Source organism: Aegilops tauschii, chromosome 1 (assembly GCF_002575655.3).
Source record: "Aegilops tauschii subsp. strangulata cultivar AL8/78 chromosome 1, Aet v6.0, whole genome shotgun sequence".
Classification (NCBI taxonomy): Eukaryota; Viridiplantae; Streptophyta; class Magnoliopsida; order Poales; family Poaceae; genus Aegilops; species Aegilops tauschii.
Window position 1 is genome coordinate 455,384,191 of NC_053035.3, and position 27,422 is coordinate 455,411,612.

The 27,422-nt window shown below is 42.3% G+C and overlaps 1 pseudogene; it reads right to left on the reverse strand.

Moving 5' to 3' along the window:
• Positions 1–22,260: 22,260 nt before the first annotated feature.
• Positions 22,261–27,076, reverse strand: LOC109747016 (flavone O-methyltransferase 1-like; annotated as a pseudogene).
• Positions 27,077–27,422: the final 346 nt, after the last annotated feature.

The window sequence follows — 27,422 nt, forward strand, 5'->3', positions numbered from 1 at the left end:
GATTCTAGTCGGCCTACAGCTGGCCGACTGACCCCTGTCGGCCCACTGTGGGCTGATTGCGTCCTGTCGGCCCACTGTAGGCCGATTGAAGCCAATTGGCTCGCTGTGGGCTAATTGTTTTTGCAAAAAAAGTAGGCATAAAAAATATATGTTTAAAAAATGTTAATCATGTAATTAAAAAATGTTAAACGTGTATAAAAAAATGTTCCTGGTGTATACAAAAAATGTACAATATATATGCAAAAAAAGTTGACATAAATAATATGTTTTAAAAAGTGTTAAGCATGTATTTAAAAATTGTTAAATGTGTTTATAAAAAATGTTCCATATTTAGACAAAAAATATAGAATGTGTATGAAAAAAATTTGACACCAAAAATATATGTTTGAAAAGTTGACATTTTTTCAAATACATGATTAAAAATTGTTAAATGTGTGTATAAAAATTGTTTCTTATCTATTCAAAAAATATAGAATGTGTATGAAAAAAAGTTGACACCAAAAAAATATGATTGAAAAAAATGTTCCAGTTCCATACAAAAAGAGCAACCAATCATACTTAGGTCCGTGATGCTCCCATACCGGATCCGGAGCTGGAACATTTTTTTACACGTTTAACCTTTCATTCCAATACATGAAATATTTTTGTGTACTCGTTGAACATTTTTTCAAATACATGATTAACATTTTTTTCAAACATTTTTTTTGGTGTCAACTTTCTTTCATACACATTCTATATTTTTTGTATAGATAAGGAACATTTTTTCAAATATATGATTAACATTTTTTTAAACATATTTTTTTGGTATCAACTTTTTTTCATACACATTCTATATTTTTTGTATAGATAAGGAACATTTTTTATACACACATTTAACAATTTTTAAATACATGATTAACACTTTTTAAAACATATTTTTAGTCAACTTTTTTGCATATATATTGTACATTTTTTGTATACATCAGGAACATTTTTTTATATACGTTTAACATTTTTTAATTACATGATTAACAATTTTTTAAACATATATATTTTTATGCCTACTTTTTTTACAAAAACAATTAGCCCACAGCGAGCCAATTAGCTCCAGTCGGCCCACAGTGGGCCGACAGGACCCAATCAGCCCACAGTGGGCCGACAGGGGCCAGTCGGCCAGCTGTAGGCCGACTGGAGTCCAATCGGCCTGCTGTGAGCCGACTAGGCCCAGTCGGCCTGCAGCGGGCCGACGGTGTATTATTTATAAAAAAAAATTACCCAGCGTAATATTTATGAAAATTAATATAAAAATGTATTATTTAAAAAAATAGCCAATTATCTAGCGTAGCAATGACATCAAAAAACGGACAAGCCATGAAAACATCATGCTAGCTATCTTACGATCATGCAAAGCAAGATGACAATGAATGCTCAAGTCACGATAATGATGATGATGGAAGTTGCATGGCAATATATCTCGGAATGGCTATGGAAATGCCATAATAGGTAGGTATGGTGGCTGTTAAGAGGAAGATATAAGGAGGCTTATGTGTGATAGAGCGTATCGTATCACGGCGTTTGGATGCACCGGCGAAGTTTGCACCAACTCTCGAGGTGAGAAAGGGAAATGCACGGTACCGAAGAGGCTAGAAATGATGGAAGGGTGAGAGTGCATATAATCCATGGACTCAACATTAGTCATAAAGAACTCTCATACTTATTGCAAAAATTTATTATCCATCGAAACAAAGTACTACACGCATACTCCTAGGGGGGAGGTTGGTAGGTGTTAACCATCGCCCCCCCCCCCCCCCCGACCTCCACACAAAGGATGGCAATCAGAAAATATCTCATGCTCCAACTTCGTTACATAACGGTTCACCATACGTGCATGCTACGGGAATCACAAACCTCAACACAAGTATTTCTACTAATCCACAACTACCCACTAGCACACTCTAATATCACCACCTTTATATCGCAAAACTATTGCAAGGAATCAAACATATCATATTCAGTGATCTACAAGTTTTATGTAGGATTTTATGACTAACCATGTGAATGACCAATTCCTGTCATCTCCCTAAATAGATATAAGTGAAGCAAGAGAGTTTAATTCTTTCTACAAAAGTTATGCCCACGCTCTAACAAATATAAGTGAAGCAAAAGAGCATTCTACAAATGGCGGTTTTCTATGTGAAGAGAAATAGGCAATCCAAACTTCAAATGATATAAGTGATGCACATGAAGCATTCTATAAAGCCATACTCAAAAGATATAAGTGAAGTGCAAAGAGCATTCTATAAATCAACTAAGGACTATCTCATACCAGCATGGTGCATAAAAAAAGTGAAAACTAAATGCAAAAGACTCTCCAAGGTTTGCACATATCGCATGAACTAAACGAATCCGAAAACATACCGATACTTGTTGAAGAAAGATGGGATGCCTTCCGGGGCATCCCCAAGCTTAGACGCTTGAGTCTCCTTGAATATTTACTTGGGGTGCCTTGGGCATCCCCAAGCTTGAGCTCTTGCCTCTCCTCCTTTTCCTCATATCGAGACCTTCTCGATCATCGAACACTTCATCCACACAAAACTTGAACAGAAAACTCGGTAAGATCCGTTAATATAATAAAGCAAATCACTACTCTAAGTACTATTGCAAACCAATTCATATTTTATTTTTGAATTGTGTCTACTGTAATATAACTTCTCCATGGCTTAATCCACTGATAGAAATTGATAGTCTCAACAAAACAAGCAAACTATGCATCAAAAACAGATTCTGTCAAAAACAGAACAGTCTGTAGTAATCTGAACATTCACCATACTTCTGGTACCCCAAAAATTCTACCAAAATTAGGAAAAATAAACAATTTGTATAGAAAGACAGTGCAAAAAGAATCAGAACCGTTTGACATTCCAGTAAAAATCTAAAATCGCGCACTACAGCCAAAGTTTCTGTCCTGCACCGTACAAACCAACAAGCATTGTAAACATCCTAAAGGCAAACTTGGCACATTATTTTTTATAATACAATGGAATTGTACAAGGGGATAATTATTTTTGTTGAAAAGCTTTTGTAATCAAGATTCACAAAGTTTCCGTGAGCATGAACAAAGTTCAAGGAGCTCTCCCACTTAAACAATGCTTGTCTCTCTCACTTTCACTTTCCTTTTTTGAAAAGTTTTGGTTTCCCCTCTTTATTTTTTTTGTTTTTAAACTTTATAAAAGCACTCAACAGAAATAAATGACTCTCTAAAACTTCCGGGTTGTCTCCCTGGCAGCGCTTTCTTTAAAGCCATTAAGCTAGGCATATAGTGCTCAAGTAATGGATCCACCCGGATCCCAAGGTATATCAAAGCCAATTTTAATTAACAATGATTTTTAATTTAGTAGTGAGCACAAAGTAACATATATCAAGCATTGACGAAGTCTAACTCTCTTCCTATGCATTGGCATGTCATAAAAGAACAATTCATGCACACATAGTAAAGGCCAATGCATAGCATAAACAGTTTCTTGCAATTTTATCATATTGGAAACATGGAGAGGCGGAGATGTAGTTCCTCTCTCATAATAATTGCAAGTAGGAGCAGCAAGAACATGCATATTATATCTATCAAAATCATCATGTGTAGTAGTAAAACGCAACCCATCAATATAATCCTTAATAAGCACAAACTTCTCCGATATAGTGTAGTTTGGAGAATTCAAAAAGATAACAGGACTATCATGCGTGGGTGCAATAGCAACAATTTCATGTTTAACATAAGGAACTATAGCAAGTTCATCTCCATAAGCATAATTAATATTGGCATCTTGGCCACAAGCATAGCAAACATCAAGTTCATCAAAAAGGGATATTTCAAGAGAATCAACGGGATCATAACAATCATCATAGCAATCATCCTTCGGTAAGCACGAAGGGAAATTAAACAATGTATGAGTTGAAGAGTTACTCTCATTAGAAGGTGGGCACGGGAAGCTAATCTGCTCTTCCTCCTTTTGTTCTTCGCTCTCCTCCTCATCTTTTTCATCTAATGAGCTCACAGTTTCATCAATTTCTTCTTCCATAGACTCCTGCAAAATATAGTCTCTTCTTGGACAGCGGAGGAGTCCTCAATATATGGTTTAACATAGGCATTAGAAGCATAATTATCATAACAATATTTAAGTATGGCAAAATTTTCAGATTTATAAAGAGTAGCATCATACTTTCCAATCAAAGAAGCAATTTCGTAAGCACCCTTAAAAGCAACAAATTCTTCAATTTGTTGAACATCATAGTAATTATAAACACCCTTAGCATACGAAGATACGATTCCATTATCACTAAACTCACACTGATAGGGAAGGTGTTTCTTAGGGTTTTCAGAACAACAAGTAAAATCATATAGTTCACATAAATTCCAAGCATAGCACTGCAAACGATGAATTTGATCCAGTAAAAGTTTCCCTTTTTCAGATATGCGGTGTCGCACATAACAAGCGTGCTCATCTAAAGATTTGCCCTCAACTAAGCTAGTTGGGGTTTCAGCACGAGCACAAAGGGATCGAAGATGATCCAAGTAAAAAGATTCAGGAGTGTGATAGATTTTGAGTGGTTCTTCAACCATTGGTTCAGTAGGTACAACTATTTTTTTTGGTATTTTGCGTTTCCTACCCATAACTAAAGATAGAAAATAACTAAGAACAACAAATAAAAATTACTTAGTGATAAAGCAAACAAGCACACACGAGAATATTCACCCCACGCTATGACTCCCCGGCAACGGCGCCAGAAAAAGGTCTTGATAACCCACAAGTATAGGGGATCAATTGTAGCCTCTTTCGATAAGTAAGAGTATCGAACCCAACGAGGAGCTAAATGTAGACCAAATATTCCCTCAAGTTCTATCGACCACCGATACAACTCTATGCACGCTTGACGTTCGCTTTACCTCGAACAAGTATGAAACTAGAAGTACTTTGTAGGTGTTTTTGGATAAGTTTGCAAGAATATAAAGAGCACGTAAATAAAAGCTAGGGGCTGTTTAGATAAAGACACAACTAAATTAGTTTTAGTAGAGAGCTTTTTGTTACGAGAAAGTTATTTGTCCCTAGGCAATCGATAACTAGACCGGTAATTACAATTTTATATGAGGGCGAGGCATAAGCTAACATACTTTCTCTACTTGGATCATATGCACTTATGATTGGAACTCTAGCAAGCGTCCGCAACTACTAAAGATCATTAAGGTAAAACCCAACCATAGCATTACAGCATCAAGTCCTCTTTACTCCCATACTCAAACAACCTACTTACTCGGGTATGTGCTTCTGTCACTCACGCCACCCACCATAAGCAAATCATGAACATATTGCAAACCCTACAGCGGGGATCCCTCACGCTTGCACGACACGGAGAGCACCATAGGACAGCACCAATAATGAAACATGCAACTCAAACCAATCACGATCATCAATTAACCCATAGGACAAAACGGATCTACTCAAACATCATAGGATAGCCATACATCATTGGGAAATAATATATAGCGTTGAGCACCATGTTTAAGTAGAGATTACAACGGGTAAAAGTGGGGTTACACCGCTGCATAGAGGGGGGAAGAGTTGGTGATGACGGCGGTGAAGTTGTTGGTGTAGATTGCGGTGACGATGTTGGCCCCGGCGGCACTCCGGTGCCACCGGAAGCGAGGGGGAGAGAACCCCCCTCCTTCTTCTTCTTCTTCCTTGACCTTTTCCCTAGGTGGGAGAAGGGTTTCCCCTCTGGTCCATGGTCTCCATGGCTTGGGAGGGGCGAGAGCCCCTCCGAGATTGGATCTGTCTCTCTGTCTCTCTCTGTTTCCGCGTTCCAGATTCTAGCCTTTCACCGTTTCTTATATTCCCGGAGATCCGTAACTCCGATTGGGCTGAATTTTGGACACGATCTCTATACGGAAATTAGCTTTCTTGCCACGAAAGAAGGGCACCAACCGCCTTACGGGGTGGCCACAAGGGTCCAGGGCGCGCCCCCTGCCTCGTGGCCCCCTCGGGCATCGTCTCGTGTTGATTCTTCTTCCCAAAAATCACATGTATTCCAAAAAAAAATCTCCGTCAGTTTTTATCCCGTTTGGACTCCGTTTGATATGGATTTTCTGCGAAACAAAAAACATGCAACAAACATGAACTGGCACTGGGCACTGGATCAATATGTTAGTCCCAAAAATATTTAAAAAGTTGTCAAAAGTATGTAAAAGTTGTAGAATATTGGCATGGAACAATCAAAAATTATAGATACAACGGAGACGTATCAATGGGCCAAGGAGGACGCCGAACGTGAAAGTCACGAAATCCCAGACCCCTTGGCGGAGTTCACCGACCCACTGGAGCGTGACTGGATCAGGGCCCGGTACAAGTGGGACCGCGTCAAATAGATCTTTTACACGGACCCGAACACGAGGGAGTTCATGAGACTTATGGTAATTGTTATATTACCACATTATCATATTAGCTTCCAATCAATTCGACTACAAGTTTTGTCACATTAGTAAACCATCTGCATTCCTTTTGCATAAAGAGCAGCAACAAAAGGCAGCCGAAAGCGATGAGTCATCACAGTCGTCGGCGAGGCCAAAAGTGGGAGACCCCATTCAATCGTGCCCTGAATATACTGAAAAAGGTCCCAGAGGACAAACCGCCGTCATATGGACGTGTGCACAGCATTGGAGATGGCGCCTCATGGAAGACGTGCTACCGCGAGGAGCCAGAGGAAAGAAGGAAGAGACGGTTGGTCGTCACTCAGCAGACCATCAACGAGAAGGTCGCGATTGCGGTCAATAAGACCAAAGCTGAGACCAAAGAAGAGTTGCTCAGGGTAGTCAATGCAGCGGTCAGTGACGCGGTGGCCAGCTTGATTCTGGCAATTTTAGATTGGTCGAAGAGCAATCCAAATAAAGGGCCAGAGGACTTTTCCCTTCCCAGCTTTGTCGGGAGCAATTCGGTGAACATCACAGCACCAGCACCTGCTCAAGCAACCGCAAAAAGTCCCGCTCCTGTTCATAGCAGCCCGACCTCCGTCTCTGGCATGCTCGGCGGGCCTTGGTCTATGGCTGAGCTGGACGCCCTCACGGTAATTATGCGTCTGATACGTCTCCCACGTATCTACAATTTTTGATTGTTCCATGCTATATTATATTCTGTTTTGGACATTATCGAGCTTTATTATACACTTTTATATTATTTTGGGACTAACCTATTAACCGGAGGCCCAGCCCAGAATTGCTGTTTTGTGCCTCTTTCAGAGTTTCGCAGAAAAAGAATATCAAACGGAGTCCAAACAGAATGAAACCTTTGGGAACGTGATTTTCGGAACGAACATGATCCAGAGGACTTGGACCCTACGTCAAGACATCAACCAGGAGGGCACGAGGTAGGGGGCGCGCCTACCCCCCTGGGCATGCCCTCCACCCTCGTGGGCCCCTCGTTGCTCCACCGACGTACTTCTTCCTCCTATATATACCCATGTACCCGGAAAACATCAGATACGGAGCTAAAACCCTAGTTCCATCGCCGCAACTTTCTGTACCCATGAGATCCCATCTTGGGGCCTTTTCCGGAGCTCCGCCGGAGGGAGCATCGATCACGGAGGGCCTCTACATCATCTCCAAGGCCTCTCCGATGAAGTGTGAGTAGTTTACCTTAGACCTTCGGGTCCATAGTTATTAGCTATATGGCTTCTTCTCTCTTTTTGGATCTCAATACAATGTTCTCCCCCTCTCTTGTGGAGATCTATTCGATGTAATCTTCTTTTGCGGTGTGTTTGTCGAGATCCGATGAATTGTGGGTTTATGATCAAGATTATCTATGAACAATATTTGAATCTCCTCTGAACTCTTTTATGTATGATTGGTTATCTTTGCAAGTCTCTTCGAATTATCAGTTTGGTTTGGCCTACTAGATTGATCTTTCTTGCAATGGGAGAAGTGCTTAGCTTTGGGTTCAATATTGCGGTGTCCTTTCCCAGTGACAGTAGGGGCAGCAAGGCACGTATTGTATTGTTGCCATCGAGGATAAAAAGATGGGGTTTATATCATATTGCATGAGTTTATCCCTCTACATCATGTCATCTTTCTTAATGCGTTACTCTTTTCTTCATGAACTTAATACTCTAGATGCATGCTGGATAGCGGTCGATGTGTGGAGTAATAGTAGTAGATGCAGGCAGGAGTCGGTCTACTTGTCGCGGACGTGATGCCTATATACATGATCATACCTCGATATTCTCATAACTATGCTCAATTCTATCAATTGCTCGACAGTAATTTGTTTACCCATCGCAGTACTTATGCTATCTCGAGAGAAGCCACTAGTGAAACCTATGGCCCCCGGGTCTATTTTCCATCATATTAGTCTTCCAACACTTTGCTATTTCTATTTCCGTTTATTTTACTTTGCATCTTTATCATAAAAATACCAAAAATATTATCTTATTATCTCTATCAGATCTCACTCTCGTAAGTGACCGTGAAGGGATTGACAACCCCTTTATCGCGTTGGTTGCGAGGTTCTTGTTTGTTTGTGTAGGTGCGTGGGACTCGCACGTGGCCTCCTACTGGATTGATACCTTGGTTCTCAAAACTGAGGGAAATACTTACGCTACTTTGCTGCATCACCCTTTCCTCTTCAAGGGAAAACCAACGCAGTGCTCAAGAGGTAGCAAGAAGGATTTCTGGCGCCGTTGGCGGGGAGTCTACGCACAAGTCAAGCCATACCAAGTACCCATCACAAACTCATCTCCCTCGCATTACATTATTTGCCATTTGCCTCTCGTTTTCCTCTCCCCCACTTCACTCTTGCCGTTTTATTCGCCCCCTCTTTTCCGTTCGCCTCTTTTCCGCTTGTCTCCTGTTGCTTATTGCCCCTATGGCCCCACCTAGCTTTGGTGATCTTCAGCTTAAAAGGTTGGAAGAGATTGAAAATAATGTCTGAAGTTTTATGACTTTACAATTTGAGCATAATAATTTCTTTAGAAACGAGCTTAAGGAACAAAAAGGCTTTATGGAGTACATGAATAAAGAGCTGGATGATATGTCTAAGGAATTTTATGGTTTGAATTCTCAAATTGCTCATCTAGAAAAATTAATCGCTGAAGTATCAGATAAGCAGACCACCTTAGTTAATAAGATGGCCGCCAAGCCGGAAAAATTCTATGAGAATAAAGGTGAAGATCTAAAAGTTATTGATGTGTCCCCTATTAAATCTTTGTTTTGCAATATGAATCTTGCTAATAATGGGACTGAAGATGAGTCAGCTTTACCTAGAAGGCGTTCCAAAAATTCGGAGTTTTTAGATCTTGATGCAAAATTTGGTAGAAGTGGGATTGAAGAAGTTAAAACTTTAGATATCAATGAACCCACTATTTTGGAGTTCGAGGAATTTAATTATGATAATTGCTCTTTAATAGATTGTATTTGCTTGTTGCAATCTGTGCTAAATTCTCTACATGCTTATAGTCAAAATAAAACTTTTACTAAACATATCGTTGATGCTTTGATGCAATCTTATGAAGAAAAACTTGAGTTGGAAGTTTCTATCCCTAGAAAACTTTATGATGAGTGGGAACCTACAATTAAAAATTAAAATTAAAGATCATGAGTGTTATGCTTTGTGTGATTTGGGTGCTAGTGTTTCCACGATTCCGGAAACTTTGTGTGATTTGCTAGGTTTCCATGAACTTGATGATTGCTCTTCAAATTTGCACCTTGCGGATTCCACTATAAAAAAACCTATGGGAAGAATTAATGATGTTCTTATTGTTGCAAATAGGAATTATGTGCCCGTAGATTTTATCGTTCTTGATATAGATTGCAATCCTTCATGTCCTATTATTCTTGGTAGACCTTTTCTTAGAACGATTGGTGCAGTTATTGATATGAAGGAAGGGAATATTAGATTTCCAATTTCCGTTAAGGAAAGGCATGGAGAACTTACCTAGAAAGAAAATAAAATTACCATATGAATCTATTATGAGAGCCACTTATGGATTACCTACCAAAGATGGCAATACTTAGATCTATCCTTGCTTTTATGCCTAGCTAGGGGCGTTAAACGATAGCGCTTGTTGGGGGGCAACCCAATTTTATTTTAGTTTTTTGCTTTTTTGCTTCTGTTTAGGAATAAATAATATGTCTAGCCTCTGGTTAGATTCATTTTTATGTTTTAATTAGTGTTCGTGCCAAGTAAAACCGTTAGGATAACCTACGGTAATAGTTATTTGATTCTGCTGCAGAAAACAGAAACTTTGCGCGCACGAGATTAGTTTTCATAAATCACAAGAACGTGCTTTTCAGTTGATTCTTTTGGCTGTAGATCAATAGAAAAATTATATAGAACTTCCTAATTTGGAGGAATTTTTCACGTTCCAGAAGTTTGCGTTAGTTACAGATTACTACAGACTGTTCTATTTTTGACAGATTCTGTTTTTCGTGTGTTGTTTGCTTATTTTGATGAATTTGTGGCTAGTAAAATAGTTTATAAACCATAGAGAAGTTGGAATACAGTAGGTTTAACACCAATATAAATAAAGAATGAGTTCATTACAGTACCTTGAAGTGGTGTTCTGTTTTCTTTCGCTAACGGAGCTCATGAGATTTTCTGTTAAGTTTTGTGTTGTGAAGTTTTCAAGTTTTGGGTAAAAGATTTGATGGATTATGGAACAAGGAGTGGCAAGAGCCAAAGCTTGGGGATGCCCATGGCACCCCAAGGTAATCTAAGGACACCAAAAAGCCAAAGCTTGGGGATGCCCCGGAAGGCATCCCCTCCTTTCGTCTTCGTCTATCGGTAACTTTACTTGGAGCTATATTTTTATTCACCACATGATATGTGTTTTGCTTAGAGTGTCTTGTATTATTTGAGTCTTTGTTTTTAGTTTACCACAATCATCCTTGCTGTACACACCTTTTGAGAGAGACACACATGATTCGGAAATTGTTAGAATACTCTATGTGCTTCACTTATATTTTTTGAGCTATATAGTTTTTGCTCTAGTGCTTCACTTATATCTTTTAGAGCACGGTGGTGGATTTGTTTTATAGAAACTATTGTTCTCTCATGCTTCACTTATATTATTTTGAGAGTCCTACAAAACAGCATGGTAATTTGCTTTAAACGTGAAATTAATCCTAATATGCTAAGCATTCAAGATTAGTAAAAACTTTCTTATAAGTGTGTTGAATACTACGAGAAGTTTGATGCTTGATGATTGTTTTGAGATATGGAGGTAGTAATATTAAAGTCATGCACGTATAGTGAGCCGTTATGTGATGAAGTTGGAGCATGATATATTTATTGATTGTCTTCCTTATGTGTGGAGGTCGGGATCGCGCGATGGTTAACTCCTACCAACCCTTCCCCTAGGAGCATGCGTGTAGTACTTTGTTTTGATGACTTGTATATTTTTGCAATAAGTATGTGAGTTCTTTATGACTAATGTTGAGTCCATGGATTATACGCACTCTCACCCTTCCACCATTGCTAGCCTCTCTAGTACCGCGCAACTTTCGCCAGTGCATTACACCCACCATATACCTCCCTCAAAACAACCACCATACCTACCTATTATGGAATTTCCATAGCCATTCCGAGATATATTGCCATGCAACTTTCCACCGTTCCGTTTATTATGACACGCTCCATCATTGTCATATTGCTTAGCATGATCATGTAGTTGACATAGTATTTGTGGCAAAGCCACCGTTCATAATTCTTTCATACATGTCACTCATGATTCATTGCATATATCGGTACACCGCCGAAGGCATTCACATAGAGTCATATTTTGTTCTAAGTATTGATCAGTTGTAATTCCTGAGTTGTAAGTAATAAAAGTGTGATGTTCATCATTATTAGAGTATTGTCCCATGTGAGGAAAGGGTGATGGAAACCATGATTCCCCCACAAGTCGGGATGAGATTCCGGACTAAATAAAAAAAGAGGCCAAAGAAAAAAAAAAGAGAAAAGGCCCAAATAAAAAAAATAAAAAAATGAGAGAAAAAGAGAGAAGGGACAATGTTACTATCCTTTTACCACACTTGTGCTTCAAAGTAGCACCAAGATCTTCATGATAGAGAGTCTCCTATGATATCACTTTCATTTACTAGTGGGAATTTTTCATTATAGAACTTGGCTTGTATATTCCAATGATGGGCTTCCTCAAAATTGCCCTAGGTCTTCGTGAGCAAGCAAGTTGGATGCACACCCACTTAGTTTCTTTTGTTGAGCTTTCATACACTTATAGCTCTACTACATCCGTTGCATGGCAATCCCTACTCACTCACATTGATCTCTATTAATGGGCATCTCCATAGCCCGTTGATACGCCTAGTTGATGTGGACTATCTTCTCCTTTTTGTCTTCTCCACAACCACCATATTATATTCCACATATAGTGCTATGTCCATGGCTCACGCTCACGTATTGCGTGAAAGTTGAAAAAGTTTGAAAATTCTAAAGTATGAAACAATTGCTTGACTGAAACCGGGGTTCTGCATGATTTAAATATTTTGTGTGATGAAGATAGAGCATAGCCAGACTATATGATTTTGTAGGGATAACTTTCTTTAGCCATGTTATTTTGAGAAGACATGATTGCTTAGTTAGTATGCTTGAAGTATTATTACTTTTATGTCAATATTAAACTTTTATCTTGAATCTTTCGGATCTGAATATTCATACCACAAATAAGAGAATTACATTGAAAATTATGCCAAGTAGCATTCCACATCAAAAATTCTGTTTTTATCATTTACCTACTCGAGGACGAGCAGGAATTAAGCTTGGGGATGCTTGATACGTCTCCAACGTATCTATAATTTATTGTTCCATGCTATATCACATTCTGTTTTGGACATTATCGGGCTTTATTATACACTTTTATATTATTTTCGGGACTAACCTATTAACCGGAGGCCCAGCCCAGAATTGCTGTTTTTTGCCTATTTCAGAGTTTCGCAGAAAAAGAATATCAAACGGAGTCCAAACGAAATGAAACCTTCGGGAACGTGATTTTTGGAACGAACGTGATCCAGAGGACTTGGACCCTACGTCAAGACATCAACCAGGAGGGCACGAGGTAGGGGGGGCGCCTACCCCCCTGGGTGCGCCCTCCACCCTCGTGGGCCCCTCGTTGCTCCACCGACGTACTTCTTCCTCCTATATATACCCATGTACCCGAAAAACATCAGATACGGAGCCAAAACCCTATTTCCACCGCCGCAACTTTCTGTACCCATGAGATCCCATCTTGGGGCCTTTTCCGGAGCTCCGCCGTTGGGGGCATCGATCATGGAGGGCCTCTACATCATCTCCAAGGCCTCTCCGATGAAGTGTGAGTAGTTTACCTTAGACCTTCGGGTCCATAGTTATTAGCTAGATGGCTTCTTCTCTCTTTTTGGATCTCAATACAATGTTCTCCCCCTCCCTTGTGGAGATCTATTCAATGTAATCTTCTTTTGCGGTGTGTTTGTCGAGATCCGATGAATTGTGGGTTTATGATCAAGATTATCTATGAACAATATTTGAATCTCCTCTGAATTCTTTTATGTATGATTGGTTATCTTTGCAAGTCTCTTTGAATTATCAGTTTGGTTTGGCCTACTAGATTGATCTTTCTTGCAATGGGAGAAGTGCTTAGCTTTGGGTTCAATCTTGCTGTGTCCTTTCCCAGTCACAGTAGGGGCAGCAAGGCACGTATTGTATTGTTGCCATCGAGGATAAAAAGATGGGGTTTATATCATATTGCATGAGTTTATCCCTCTACATCATGTCATCTTTCTTAATGCGTTACTCTGTTCTTCATGAACTTAATACTCTAGATGCATGTTGGATAGCGGTCGATGTGTGGAGTAATAGTAGTAGATGCAGGTAGGAGTCGTTCTACTTGTCGCGGACGTGATGCCTATATACATGATCATACCTAGATATTCTCATAACTATGCTCAATTCTATCAATTGCTCGGCAGTAATTTGTTTACCCATCGCAATACTTATGCTATCTCGAGAGAAGCCACTAGTGAAACCTATGGGCCCCCGGGTGTATTTTCCATCATATTAATCTTCCAACACTTTGCTATTTCTATTTCCGTTTATTTTACTTTGCATCTTTATCATAAAAATACCAAAAATATTATCTTATTATCCCTATCAGATCTCACTCTCGTAAGTGACCGTGAAGGGATTGACAACCCCTTTATCGCGTTGGTTGCGAGGTTCTTGTTTGTTTGTGTAGGTGTTTGGGACTCGCGCGTGGCCTTCTACTAGATTGATACCTTGGTTCTCAAAACTGAGGGAAATACTTACGCTTCTTTGCTGCATCACCCTTTCCTCTTCAAGAGAAAACCAATGCAGTGCTCAAGAGGTAGCTGCATCATACCCTTTTCACTAGCATGTCTATGGTCTTCCGTTTCAGTTGCCTTTCGGATGTTTGACGTCGCAGACATGTCTTCTTCGTAGGCCGACGATACCCCGTGCACCCTACTCTACGACATCAAGGGCCAGAAGGTGGTCGTGGGAAAGGCAATGATCGTGAAGCCGAAGGACCGCATGTTCCACAACCGAGATATGCCTGATGGCGTATTCAAGGTTAACGTGGACAGTGTCTTAGCAGGCTTCGAGGATTTGCCTCCTCCGGTACCAGTCGATGACGAGGAGACCCCTAAGCGGATTGGCGCATGCAAGAGCTCGTTCTTGCCTTGGCCGAAGACTCTTCTTCGTCTCAAAGCGCCCAGTATCACACCAACGACAGCTTCTCAACAAGATATGAACACCACCCCACCTACCAAATTACCTGCACCTGTCATGGTGGGTGATAGCGGACGACGCGGGGGAGAGCCTCCATTAGTGCCAGATGACGTCGCCCCCGTTGTCAAAGAAGAAAATGATGATGATGACATGGAGGAGGATCATGATGACCCAGACAAGTATTTCAATACCGCCTATGATGATGGAGGATTGATGGCTTAGGACGATGAAGACTCAGGCTATGAGTGTGGAGATGATGACTTGATGATGCCTGATTTGCCGGAGCCAGAACGTCCTAAGGGGGAATGCAAAAAGTCTCTCTTCAAGTGATCCTCGCAGGAGACGCCTCTAGATGCCGCCTCTACCTAGCAACAACCCAAGGGCCGTTCACTGATTAGCCCGACGACACTGGGGGTGGTGGTTAGGGCAGGTATGGTGGGCTCACTACCGCCACCCGCCAAGAAGCAAAGGAGGAGACCGGACAGGAAAGGCCCTAAAGGTGCCAGAGCTGCTTTAAGCAGCCAACCGCCTCTGAAGCCCCGGGTGCTAGACAGAATACCTGTCAAAGGTGCGAAGTGTTTCAATGTCGCCGGCGACCCGATCCTACCTGCAAAAGCGCTAGAGCACATACAGAACAATGATCTAAGGAGACTCCATGAAGATGTGCTGAACAGAGAGAAAATCCTTCTCATCTCGGAAAAACCAGGATACCCGCTTTACGCGGCTCAGGTGCCGGGTGGGAAGTTGTACGTTGAGAGATGGCCCACGGATAAGTTCATCTGCAATTTGACTACATCTACAACATGTTCCACATGACCAAGCTGGATTTCCAGTTCATCCGCATGTATGCGCTGTATCTCAACTACTTCATCAGGATCGAGAACATAAAATATATCTGCGTCGCGGACCCATACTATATGCACGAGAGCAAGGTTGTCAGAATCGCGATTCTGTTATACGATTCTACGACTTTACGATCCAAGATTACCCCTCTGATTCTACGATTTTAGTTCTTAGAATCTACGTTTCTACGATCCTGATAGTGAAGATTCTATGATTTGCGACCCTACCATCGAAGCTCCGATCCAATTCAAAATCGCGATTCTGACAATCTTGCACGAGAGCTTCTTGGCAGTCTGCAAAGAGCATCGTGACTATGCGAGCAAGTACATAGGCGACTTCATGATCGCTAATAAGGACAAGGAAGCGATTCTCCTGTCTTATCATCCCACGTAAGTCATCCACGCATATCCTTTCGTAAGTGTTAATCATTATTCCTTTGCAAGCATGGAGGCTAATTTGAGGTGTACTTAATTTGCGCAGCGGGGGGAGGGGGGCGCCGTCCTCATCGTTCTGAACCCAGAATACTCCCATGCTATGTACTTGGACTCATTGAAGAACATCAAGAAAAAGGATTACAAGCACATAAAGAGTATTCTCGATAGTGCCCTATTAACCTTCAGCCTGTCTGGTTGATATATCAAGGTGAAAAAGTACAAGAAGAACGGGCTGGTTTTCAGCCATAAGACCGACTTCTCCTGCATCCAGCAACCGCACACTAGTAAAGCTGATGGATTCTACCTCATGCATCACCTGCTCGAGTACAGAAGGGATAATCAACGCCTTTGCATGTCAGCTCTACCAACGATGCCGAGATTATCAACTCGGCCACAAGCATAGGAAAGACACCGGATCATCGAATCCGAGCTGAGTTTTATCATGTACAGTGTGAACTTTCCCAAGTGATCATGAAGTAGGTCCTCGAACTAATAGGGATGTTCTACCATGGGCCAATCACGCGGGATGATGTCTGAGCACTGCTACTCGCTCAATGTCTGGACCTGAAGCCTTTCAAGAAGCTCGATTGCTTCCTCCCTGACTATGAAGATTGGACCGCCGACATGGATGACTGATTGTCTATGACAATGTGTCACTACTGTCTTTCTATCGCAAAACTTTGAATTTATGCACGACGAAACTATGTGATGTAATTAAACTGTGGTCCCGAACTAGCGTAGATCGCTCTAGTTAATTAGTTGGGTACGAGGAACTTAGTCATTTATGTTTACTATAGGTTGCTTGTATTTTGTAATTATGCCTCTTTCTTTTCTTAAGTACATTATGTTGCATATTATCGTTCAATTCAGCAACTGACGATGCAGATACATAGATCAGAGATGGCAAAGGACTGCTATGCCGTGTTCGTTGGGAGGGTTCCAGGAGTCTACGACCACTGGCCAGACGCTCATGCCTAGGTGGACAAGTACCCGGGTGCTAGCCACAGAGGGTTCGATGGTAGAGCCGAAGCGGAAACTTGTTACTTGAGGTGGACGCTCCGGCAAGAGCGGGGGCGGAACCGCCGGTGCCTCGAGTACTACATAGTCGCGGTCTTGCTCATGCTGATCGCTCTTCTCTTCTACATAATGGTTTAGATAGAGATGATGAAACTTGTGTGTGTGCCATGACCATGCAGTTGCACTTATTCGAGACATGACATGACTTGTGTATCGCTATTTTCGAGATGTGATGATATTTGTGTTGAATGATGATGATGGTATGACGAGACTACTGTATGTGTATGATATGATGACAATAGTGTATGTTTATTGTGATATGATGAAACTACTGTATAGAGCCTGTACAAATACATCACAAATACGTAGAGGGGGTATGAATCTGTGAAAGCAGGAGTACTAGCAGCAGCGCTCGAAGGCATCTAACAGCAGCGCTTGCCTTTCTATAGCGCTACGGATAGTTAGCAGTAGCGCTAGTTAGTGCAGCGCTACGGCTAACCATACTTAGCAGTAGCCCTGCACTAACCTACATTGATCTTTTTGAGAAGATATGTCATAATTAACCTGTTTCTTCAGTTTTTCGAAATATGTATTTGGTGATTTTCTATGTTGATAAAAACCCATTTTCCCTACAATTGTTACAGATTTAGTTTAAAATATTATAGGATGAACTGAAGTGTTCTTACATGGAGTGGGTTGATCAAGAGTGGACACAGTATTTGAATATGTGCCTAGCAAAGCTCTGGAGCATGTGTGAGGAAGAGAACAGAGATAGGCTTAGAGAAAGTGTTGTCAACGCTGAAGAATATTTCATGATGCGGAAAAAAGAGGAAGATGGAGAATGAGCTCAGATTATTTGAATTATACTTTGTTAAGATGGTGTCGGCGAAGGAGGAGGCACTTTCCCAGTTGGTCAGTGAAAAACAGGTTCTTGCTGAACTGAAAGCAGAGCTGGAGAACACAAACCTGGCTGATCATGCATCAGTCGATTAGGGAAATGAATATATTGTTCTAATATTGTTCTTATGAAGGTGAACTAGCTATATGTTGTATTGTGCTGTTTTCAGGTAGCTATCGTATTGTGATGTTAAAAATATTTATGTGCCTGATATGAAATTGGCAAACAACTGTTCGATATGAAATGTAAATTTGCGTAATACTGGAATTATTAATTGTAAACTAATAAACCTGCTAAATGGGTCATGCAACTTTGCGAACGGTTCTAGTAGTAAAAGAAGTTGTGATGGATAGCTCAATGCCATACAGTTTTCTTCATCAAATCGTGTGTGATATAGTTGAATAAAGCAAATAGTTAACGGAGGCAGAGCGTGTGTGATAGTTACACCTATCACACACGAGGCTATACATAAAACTGTGTGAGATTTATATACGAACGGAAACGTTCCTCTGGGATTCACTGTGTGGGATGTGCAGATGAACGGAAACGTTCCTCTAGGATTCACTGTGTGGGATATGCAGACGAACGGAAACGTTTCTCGTGGATTGACTGTGTGGGTTGTGCAGACGAAGGGAAATGTTTCTCTAGGAATCACTGTGTGGGTTGTACCTACGAACGGAAACGATTGGGATTGTATAATTGTATGCGATGGCCAGTCTGATCGCACACGAGCTCATTTTGCGCAGCGTGTGTGACCGGAGGGCCTATCCCTGACGGATTCTGGGTCGTGTGGAAGGACCCCCTATCACCCACCCTCACTAGGCGACGGTTTAAAATGCCGTCACAGAAAGGGGTTAAAAACAGTTTGTATAGCAGCTCGCTGTAGAAGTGCTAGAAGCATCGGTTAGTCCATTATAGAAGATATCAAGTATTTTATTTTTTTGAGAGGATAATCAGGCAAAGCATTAAGTAATTGAAGAAGCCTCCCCCAAGCTTGAGGGAGATTCTCTTCTTCAATTTGCACAAAGTTAAATATTTCCTGTAAGGTAGCTTGTTTCTTTTGAGCAGGAAAATATTTTTCAGAGAAGTAATATATCATATCCTAGAGACTACGCACACAACTAGGAGCAAGAGTATTAAACCATATCTTAGCATCACCCTTTAGTGAGAAAGGAAACAACTTAAGGATGTAGTAGTAGCGAATTTTTTCCTCATGAGCTAATAGGGTGGCTATATCATTCAATTTAGTAAGATGTGCCACAACAGTTTAAGATTCATATCAAAGTAATTAACTCAGGATCAACAGAGAATTCATAATCCTTATCAGTAACAAAGATAGGTGAAGTAACAAACTTAGGATCATATTTCATTCTCGCATTCAGATATTTTTCTTTCAGCTTACATAATAGTTTCTTAACATCATCTCTACCATTGCAAGCAAGAAGTTCTCTAGTTATCTCCTCACCAACAATATAGCCCTCGAGTATCTTAGGCATTTCAATTCTAGGAGAGCTAGGTATAATAGGTGAATCATAAATTTCATCAGTTTCAGCATTTTCAAATTCTTTAGCTCTAGCAAGTTGTTCATTAAGGAATTAACCTAGTGGCACAGTTTCTTGAAGCAGAGTACTAGCATCATCCATAGCATAAGTAGCATCATCAATTACTTGCAACATATCAGAATTAATAGCAGGTGGTGGTGTCGCAAGCCTACTCAAAACAAAAGGTGAATCAAGTGCAGAGCTAGATGGCAGTTCCTTACCTCCCCTCATTTTAGAGCGAATGGTTTTGGTTCTATTATCCTTCAAACTCTTCATAATGATCAATAGATATAAATCCCAAGTGACTTAGCAAATAGAGCTATGCTCCCCGGCAATGGCACCAGAAAAAGGTCTTGATAACGCGCAAGTATAGGGGATCGCAAAAGTTTTTGAGGGTAGAGTATCCAGCCCAATTTTATTGATTCGACACAATGGGAGCCAAAGAATATTTGCAAGTATTAGTAGTTGAGTTGCCAATTCAACCACACCTGGAAAACTAAATATCTGCAGTAGGGTGATCAGTAGCACAGTAGTATGGTAATTTGATAGCAGTGGTAACAGTAGCAATAGTAACGGTAACGATAGCAGTAGCCGTTTTATAGCGATTGTAACAACAACAACAACAACAACAACAACAACAACAACAACAACAACAACAACAACAACAACAACAACAACAACAACAACAACAACAACAACAACAACAACAACAACAACAACAACAACAACAACAACAACAACAACAACAACAACAACAACAACAACAACAACAACAACAACAACAACAACAACAACAACAACAATAGTAGTAGTAACTTAGCAAGGATCAATATATGAAAATCGTAGGCATTGGATCAGTGATGGATATTTGCGTTGTATGACATTCATCATATAACAGTCACAACCTAGAGCGACACAGAACTAGCTCCAATTCATCAATGTAATGTAGGCATGTATTCCGTATATAGTCAGACGTGCTTATGATAAGAACTTGCATGGCATCTTTTGTCCTACCCTCCCGTGGCAGCGGGGGCCATAAGGAAACTAAGGGATATTAAGGTCTCTTTTTAGTAGAGAACCGAAACAAAGCATTGACACATAGTGAATAAATGAACTCCTGAAACTATGGTAATCATTGGAAAGAATCCCAATTATTATCACCTTGGGGTATGCGGATCATAACACGTAATAGGTGCATATAACTTGCAAGATAGGATCAAGAACTCAAATATATTCATGAAAACATAAACGGTTCAGATCTAAAATCATGGCACTCGGTCCCTAGTGACAAGCCTTAATCATAGCAAAGTCATAGCAATCAATCTCAGAACATAGTGGATACTAGGGATCAAGCCCTAACAAATTGACTCGATTACATGATAAATCTCATCCTACCCCATCACCGTCCAGCAAGCCTACAAAGAAATTACTCACTCACGGCGGTGGGCATCATGAAATTGGGCGTGCCCAGGGGTGGTCGTGCCCATGTTGTTTGTGGGCCCCTGGTGGGTCCCCTCATGTGGATCTTCGCTCCAGTATTTTTTATTTATTCCATAAAGAATCTTCAAAAAGTTTCTCCAATTCCGAGAACTTTATTTCTACACAAAACAACATCATGGTAGTTCTGCTCAAAACAACGTCAGTCCGGGTTAGTTTCATTCAAATCATGCAAATTGGAGTCCAAAACAAGAGCAAAAGTGTTTGGAAAAAAGGTAGAGACGACAGAGACATATCACAAACCAATATAAATTAAGAAATTTTTGTAGATCTTTGCACCATATTTGAGCTCCAACACTTGGCGCTATAACTTCTGAAATTTCTCACCAATCTAAATAAGATTGCCCGCTTGCTCAACTCTTTCTCTTTTGAAATACAATAGATCCAACAACAAAACTAAAAGAAAAAAAGTCAACTCTGGATATAATTTGTGCAAACACAATGGAGGAAATCAAATAACAAGATCTTTGGAAACAAAGGCTTGTATTTTTATGTGGCTTTTAGTATTTGGACTATAGGACAAGGCAAAACCAAACTAAAGAGGATAGATCTAGCTACAAGGGTACATATCCTACCGTGTAAACCTTGCTCTGAATACCAGATGATGCGACACCATCTTTAGGGAATAATGGAGGGGTGGCTAAATCCGTCCAAAACATTGCTTTGTCAGACTCGGAACATAGTTTTTTCAGCAGCTAGTTTATTTATTCATGAACTCCCAACTTTGCTTCTTCATCATAAACATTGTTTATGCACGTACTGAAATGGTTCTTGGCCTTCTTCCACATTGCACACAAGTTCAACCAACAGCAAAGAATGTGAAGGCACAACCATACTTTCAAGGTCATATTATAAACTTAAGGTAGCATTCACCTGATAATGTATTTGCTTCGCATGGCTTCTTGTGATTGAACCGTTGATGATTGTTTGTGTGGTGTCAATGGTTGGGATGTCATCATTAGTATGTTCTATATCACAAACAGTTTGCATCTCAAAATTGTGCCCCATGGATCAGTCATCGTATGCGGTTCAGTTTTTGTTACATGCTTTTATTTTTTTTATGTTTGTGATGCGTGCACCGCATATAGTTCTGTTCAAGGGTGTGTCATAGATGTTTCTTTGTAGCACCATACTGCACAAGCGGCATTGTCGTTATGACTTTATTTATAAAGTGGAGCATATGCCTTTCCTCTAAAAAGATTGCCAAATGTGGTGACATTATTGTATATGCATCTTTCTACATGTCTTAGTGTACTATTATTAGGTTTGTAGCAACGCATGAGCCACTTTACTAGTAGCATTATTATTACTAATGAATGTACAACCATTAGACATCAGAATGATCCAGAGCAGGAAAGCTAGTATATCTCATATGAATGTGTATCTACTTGGTCAACTCAATTGCCCAGGCTTCAGCATAGATGTAGGTGGTGTTGATGTCAGTGAACCCCGCACCCATAGCAAGCTTCCTGAATTCCCTCTCGTATCTCTCCTTGCCGCCAGGGTTTTGAGCGAGCATGATCATGTCAACATGGAACAATGCCCTAGGCGTGGCATTTGGGTTCTCCTTCTCCGGTAGGATGCACTCTATAACCACCACCTTACCATGTGCTGGTAGCGCATCGTAGCAGTTCTTGAGCAATGTCATACAATGCTCATCACTCCAGTCATGAAGGATCCACTTCATAAGGATCATGTCGCCTGAGGGAACCTTCTGAAACATGTCGCCCCCCACGTGCGTCACCCGGGGGAATGGCGGTGCCTCGGAGGCAACATGGGGGAGGTCAAAGTTGATCCCCCTGATGCTCGGGTACTTGGTGGTGATGGCGTGGAGTGTGGCGCCGATACCGCCGCCGATATCAATGAGGGTGCCGACTCTATCAAAGCCATTGTAGAACTCGAGAAGCTTCCTCGTGATGATGATTGAATGACTCTTCATGCCCTCATTGAACACACGGTTGAAGCGTGTGTCCTTGGCTAGGTATTCAAACGCAGACATCCCATGTGCCTTATTGAATGGGGTTCCACCATTAAGAACAGATTCCTTCAGGTAATACCTGCAGTTTTATTTATCAACATATCCTTTATGTTAATATTCTAGGAATACATTGTATGAAAGATATATCTATATCTAATAATCCATTTGTTCTATAATCCTTGACGTAGTTTTAGTTCAAGGGAGCGAGATATAAGCTCCCTAGATCTGAATCTTCTCGTGCATTGAGGGTTGTGGGGGTCATCAGGGCCACCTATAATGGTGTATGTCCTTGGTTGAGGTCCCTGTGTGTTTTTCCTCTTTATTAATTTTCCTTTTCTGGGTTTTCTTCTATTTTATTTTTATTTTTCACATTTTAATTCGTAACATTTATTAGGATTTGTGAATTTTTTAAAATCCCTAAAAAATTTTAAAAATTGTCAAACATTTTAAAAATTTGTAAATATTTCTTGAAGTTCACTAACATTTTTCAAGTTTATGAACATTTTTCAAATTTGCGAAATGTATTTCAAATTGGTGAATATTTTTTGAATCCACAAATATTTTTAAATTCCCGAATGTTTTTACAAAATCATGGTTTTCTTAATTTGCAATACTTTTAGATATACAAGATTTTTAAAGTACGTGAACACCTTCTGATTTAGTGAACTTTTTTCAATATAAACTATAGCCTGCTTTTTATAATATACCAATGGAGCAAGCGGAAAAACTGTTGAGCGAGCGAGTGGCACAAGGAGCCGAGCGAGCAGGAGCTTCATGGCCCAGCCCATGTGAACTTATTGCAGCAATTTCATGGTTTCGGTGTGGAATAGAAGGTCTCAATGAGCTCGCACAACGACCACCAGCTCATAGCGTGGCCGAAATGTGTATGGACACCACAACCACTCACCGAACAACTCCACTATCATTCCAAAACAAATACATTTTCAGCAGCCCCGACACAATATACAAACGGAAAAAAATATTGAAAACATAATTGAAGTTTAAAACCCAAGTCAATACAGATAAAACCAAAGCGTAACAGCCATCCGCAATAACCTACTAGAGAGAAAAAAGACAATCGATTGAAGAATAGCGCGACCAAGCGTTCGTGAGCCTAGTTAATACCAACTCACATGGAAATACTGCCATATTGGAACTTCAACACCAATATCCATTTTGCTTAGGTATGATTTGGACCACCATTATCTTTTTAACACTTGCAATTTTTTTATCGGTGTGGCCATGTGGCCAACCAAATGGTGCTGAATATTTATTGTTTTTGCTTTGTTCGTGCACGTATGGTAGATAGGGAGCTAGACAAGAAAAGTCATCCTACGGCCAGTTCTTGCTTTGGTGTGAGCCGAAGTAATTGTCAAAAGCTATTTAAGTGATGAGCTGATGAAATCTGGGTTTGATAATTGGCGGGCGCCCGCCCAGTTTCCCGATCTGTTATATCAGGATTACTTTTGGCAGTGTTAAAAAAATGATTTCTTTTGGGAAATGCTAATTGGCAGAAGTCATTTATTTGTGATTCAGGGAACGACGCACTGACCGTAGGATGCCGAAGCGATGGAGCGTCGGCACATCAGCCGAAGCAATCGTTCACTCGAGCTCCTTTCCTACGACCTTATCCTCTCAGCCACATTTCAGTCCGTCGCCTTCCACTCTCCTCCTTCTCCTCCTCACCGGCAACCGCGGTAGAGGTGGCTCGCGCGTGGCGAGAGGCGACCATGGCGCGGCTCCAGCGGAGGTCGTCAAGGTGGCACTCCACCGCCAGCCTCTTGGGGTGGCTCCAGCGGGGAACTCGAGCCCGAGGTGCACGTGGACACGCATCTCCTCCCCGGCGATCGCGGCTGGTTGCTTGAGCTGGCAAGCGCGGAGGGAGGCGACAGTTGCGCGGCCGCAGTGGTGGTCGTCGCGGTGGTTCCACCGCCATCTTATTGGGTTGTTTCCGCAGGGAGCTCGCGCAGGAGGAGGAGGCGACTGCGCTCGTCATCGCCGGTGACGTGCTTAAACCAGGGCACATTCATGCTCCTGTCGGGCACACGCCGCCTTCCTCTTTGGCGTCTCAGGAGGCTGCGTGCGACGGGAATGCAGTGTTGGAATAAGCCACGGCGCCTGATGCGGTCGGGCTGGTCGGGCGCATCAGGTGTGCGCGGGACGTGCGGGACGCACTGGTGCGGTCGGGCGCGTCGGATGCGCGCGGGACGTGCGGGACGCAGCGGAAGCGTGGCGGTGTGAAGCCGCGGTGCTGTGCGAAGCAGTGTGTGCGGGACGCACTGGTGCGGTCGGACGCATCGGATGCGCGCGGGACGTGCGGGACACAGCGGAAGCGTGGCGGTGTGAAGCCGCGGTGCTGTGCGAAGCAGCATAGTCGTGAGAAACGACCGGACGCGCAAGGGGCTTGAGCGATGGACGAACCAGTTGGAGGCTTGGAGCTGTGGCGTAGGATCAGCTGAGTCTGTTAGTTTGTTAGTACCTAGTTACGTGTGTGTGCTTTGCGTGGCATCCAGGTCCTGTGGCTGGCCGTTAGGAGGATGCTGGCCACGCGCTGGGTGTGGGCATGCATGCATGTAGGTAGTTGGAGTAGTGGCCTGAGTGTGGCGGCCGTTTAGGGCGTGCGTGATGGCCGGACGTGATGGTTGGCTAGTGCGTGTGAGTCCTTTGTATATATATGCACATTAAGTAATGAGAAGGAGGCCGAGGGGGCTGAAAAAACAATGTAGCCATCGTATGATCACCAAAGGAGCCTCTTAGCAAAGCTTGTGTGTTTTTTCTTGATGCATGTGTGCGTATGTGTGTGTGGAGTTTCTCCTTGTGTGAGGCAAGAGGTAGAAAAAGAGCGGCGCCGCGAGAGGCGGCACCAACATGCAGCAGAGCACGGGACCGGATGCCATCGCGGCCCATGACGGATTTGCAGCTGAGCAGGAGAAGGAGGCGACCGCGCTCGTCATCGTCGGCGACATGCTCAAACCAGGGCACATTTGTGTTCCTGTCGGGGCACCCGCCACCGTCGTCTCCGGCTTCTTGGGCAACGGTGCGCGAGGGGATTGCAGCGGCAGCAGTGTGCTAGGGGATTGCAGCAGAGCACGGGATGCTGTGGCGGCGCGCGATGGATTTGCAGCCGAGGGCCAGTGGCCGCACGAGGAGCTGCGGTAGAGGGCCAAACGGTGGGCGAGGAGTAGCACAGTTCTTGTACATACATGGCCTCATCCCTTCTACATCCACAATCCCGACGTAAGGCACACATCTCATCATGGCTTTTTATCCAATTCTTACTAATTTTGCATTGCAACGTGAGGTTTCTCTAATGTTGAAGTTGCAAGCTAGTTTAGTTGGTGTGTTGCATTTTCTTTATTAACAAGCTACCTGATTGTGTTGTGTATTGAACTTGAGCAGCTTTTGTATTTGTTGTCATGCTAATTTGTCACTGAGTATGGTTTTTGTGCACCCCCGATCAAAAACGACTTAGAAAAACATTTTTTAAACGCATAGCTATTAATTTTGTAAAAATTGTACAGTACGAATTTGGAAGGGATGCATGCATAGGCCAACGTACATGTCAGCGACGGAAAATGCAGGATCTATCTATTTTACTCACCAGCTCTCCATGACGACCTTGTCCTGGTTCATGAGGGCGAGCGCGGCGACGGAGACGCCGTCCTCGTCGGGGGTGAGCCACTTGCACACCGGCGCCGGGCTGTAGCGGCGACCGAGGCGGCCGCCAGCCCGCCACCGTCCTCCTCCACCACCACGCACGACACGACGTCGTACGAGGCCAGCAGCCGCAGCATGCGGTCCACCATGTCCGGCGCGCCCGGATTGGCCGTGGACGGCAGCTTCGCTGCTACCTCGGCCGGGGACATCGCCTTGCCGCCGACGGAGCCAGCCACCAGGATCTCGAGCAGGCCCAGCTCGATGACGCTCTTGAGCGTCATCGGCAGGATGGACGATGACACCAGCTGAAACGCGTACATGCACGCCTCCTCGTCCACGGACGCGGCCATGCCGGCAGCGGTGGTGCCCATCTGCCTCTCTGGAGCCCGGCTGCCTGCTACCGCCGCTGGCACCTGTTTTTTCTGCGGGGAAGACACTGTGCGATTGGGTGGCCGAGCTTGGAAGGAAGACGGAAAGGATTTATATATGTTGCATGGGATTTCCAGTCTTCCCCAAACACCACGCAACTGTTGCATTTTTTCAATATTGCTGACCAGTCATCATGCCGTGAACGTACTGCACGGGCTGGTCATTCCCGTAAAACACGGTGACCTTCTAAAATTATCAACATTGAAAGTAGTACAAGAAAAATGAGTACTCAAGAAAAATCTAAGGAATGTTCTCTTGCAGGATTTTTTCTTCAGAGAAACACCGGTACACGTTGGGCGGCTGCCAGCACATTGTGAGTTGTAAAACTTGGTCAATGCAAGCATTTCGTGGCTAAAAAAAACAATATGT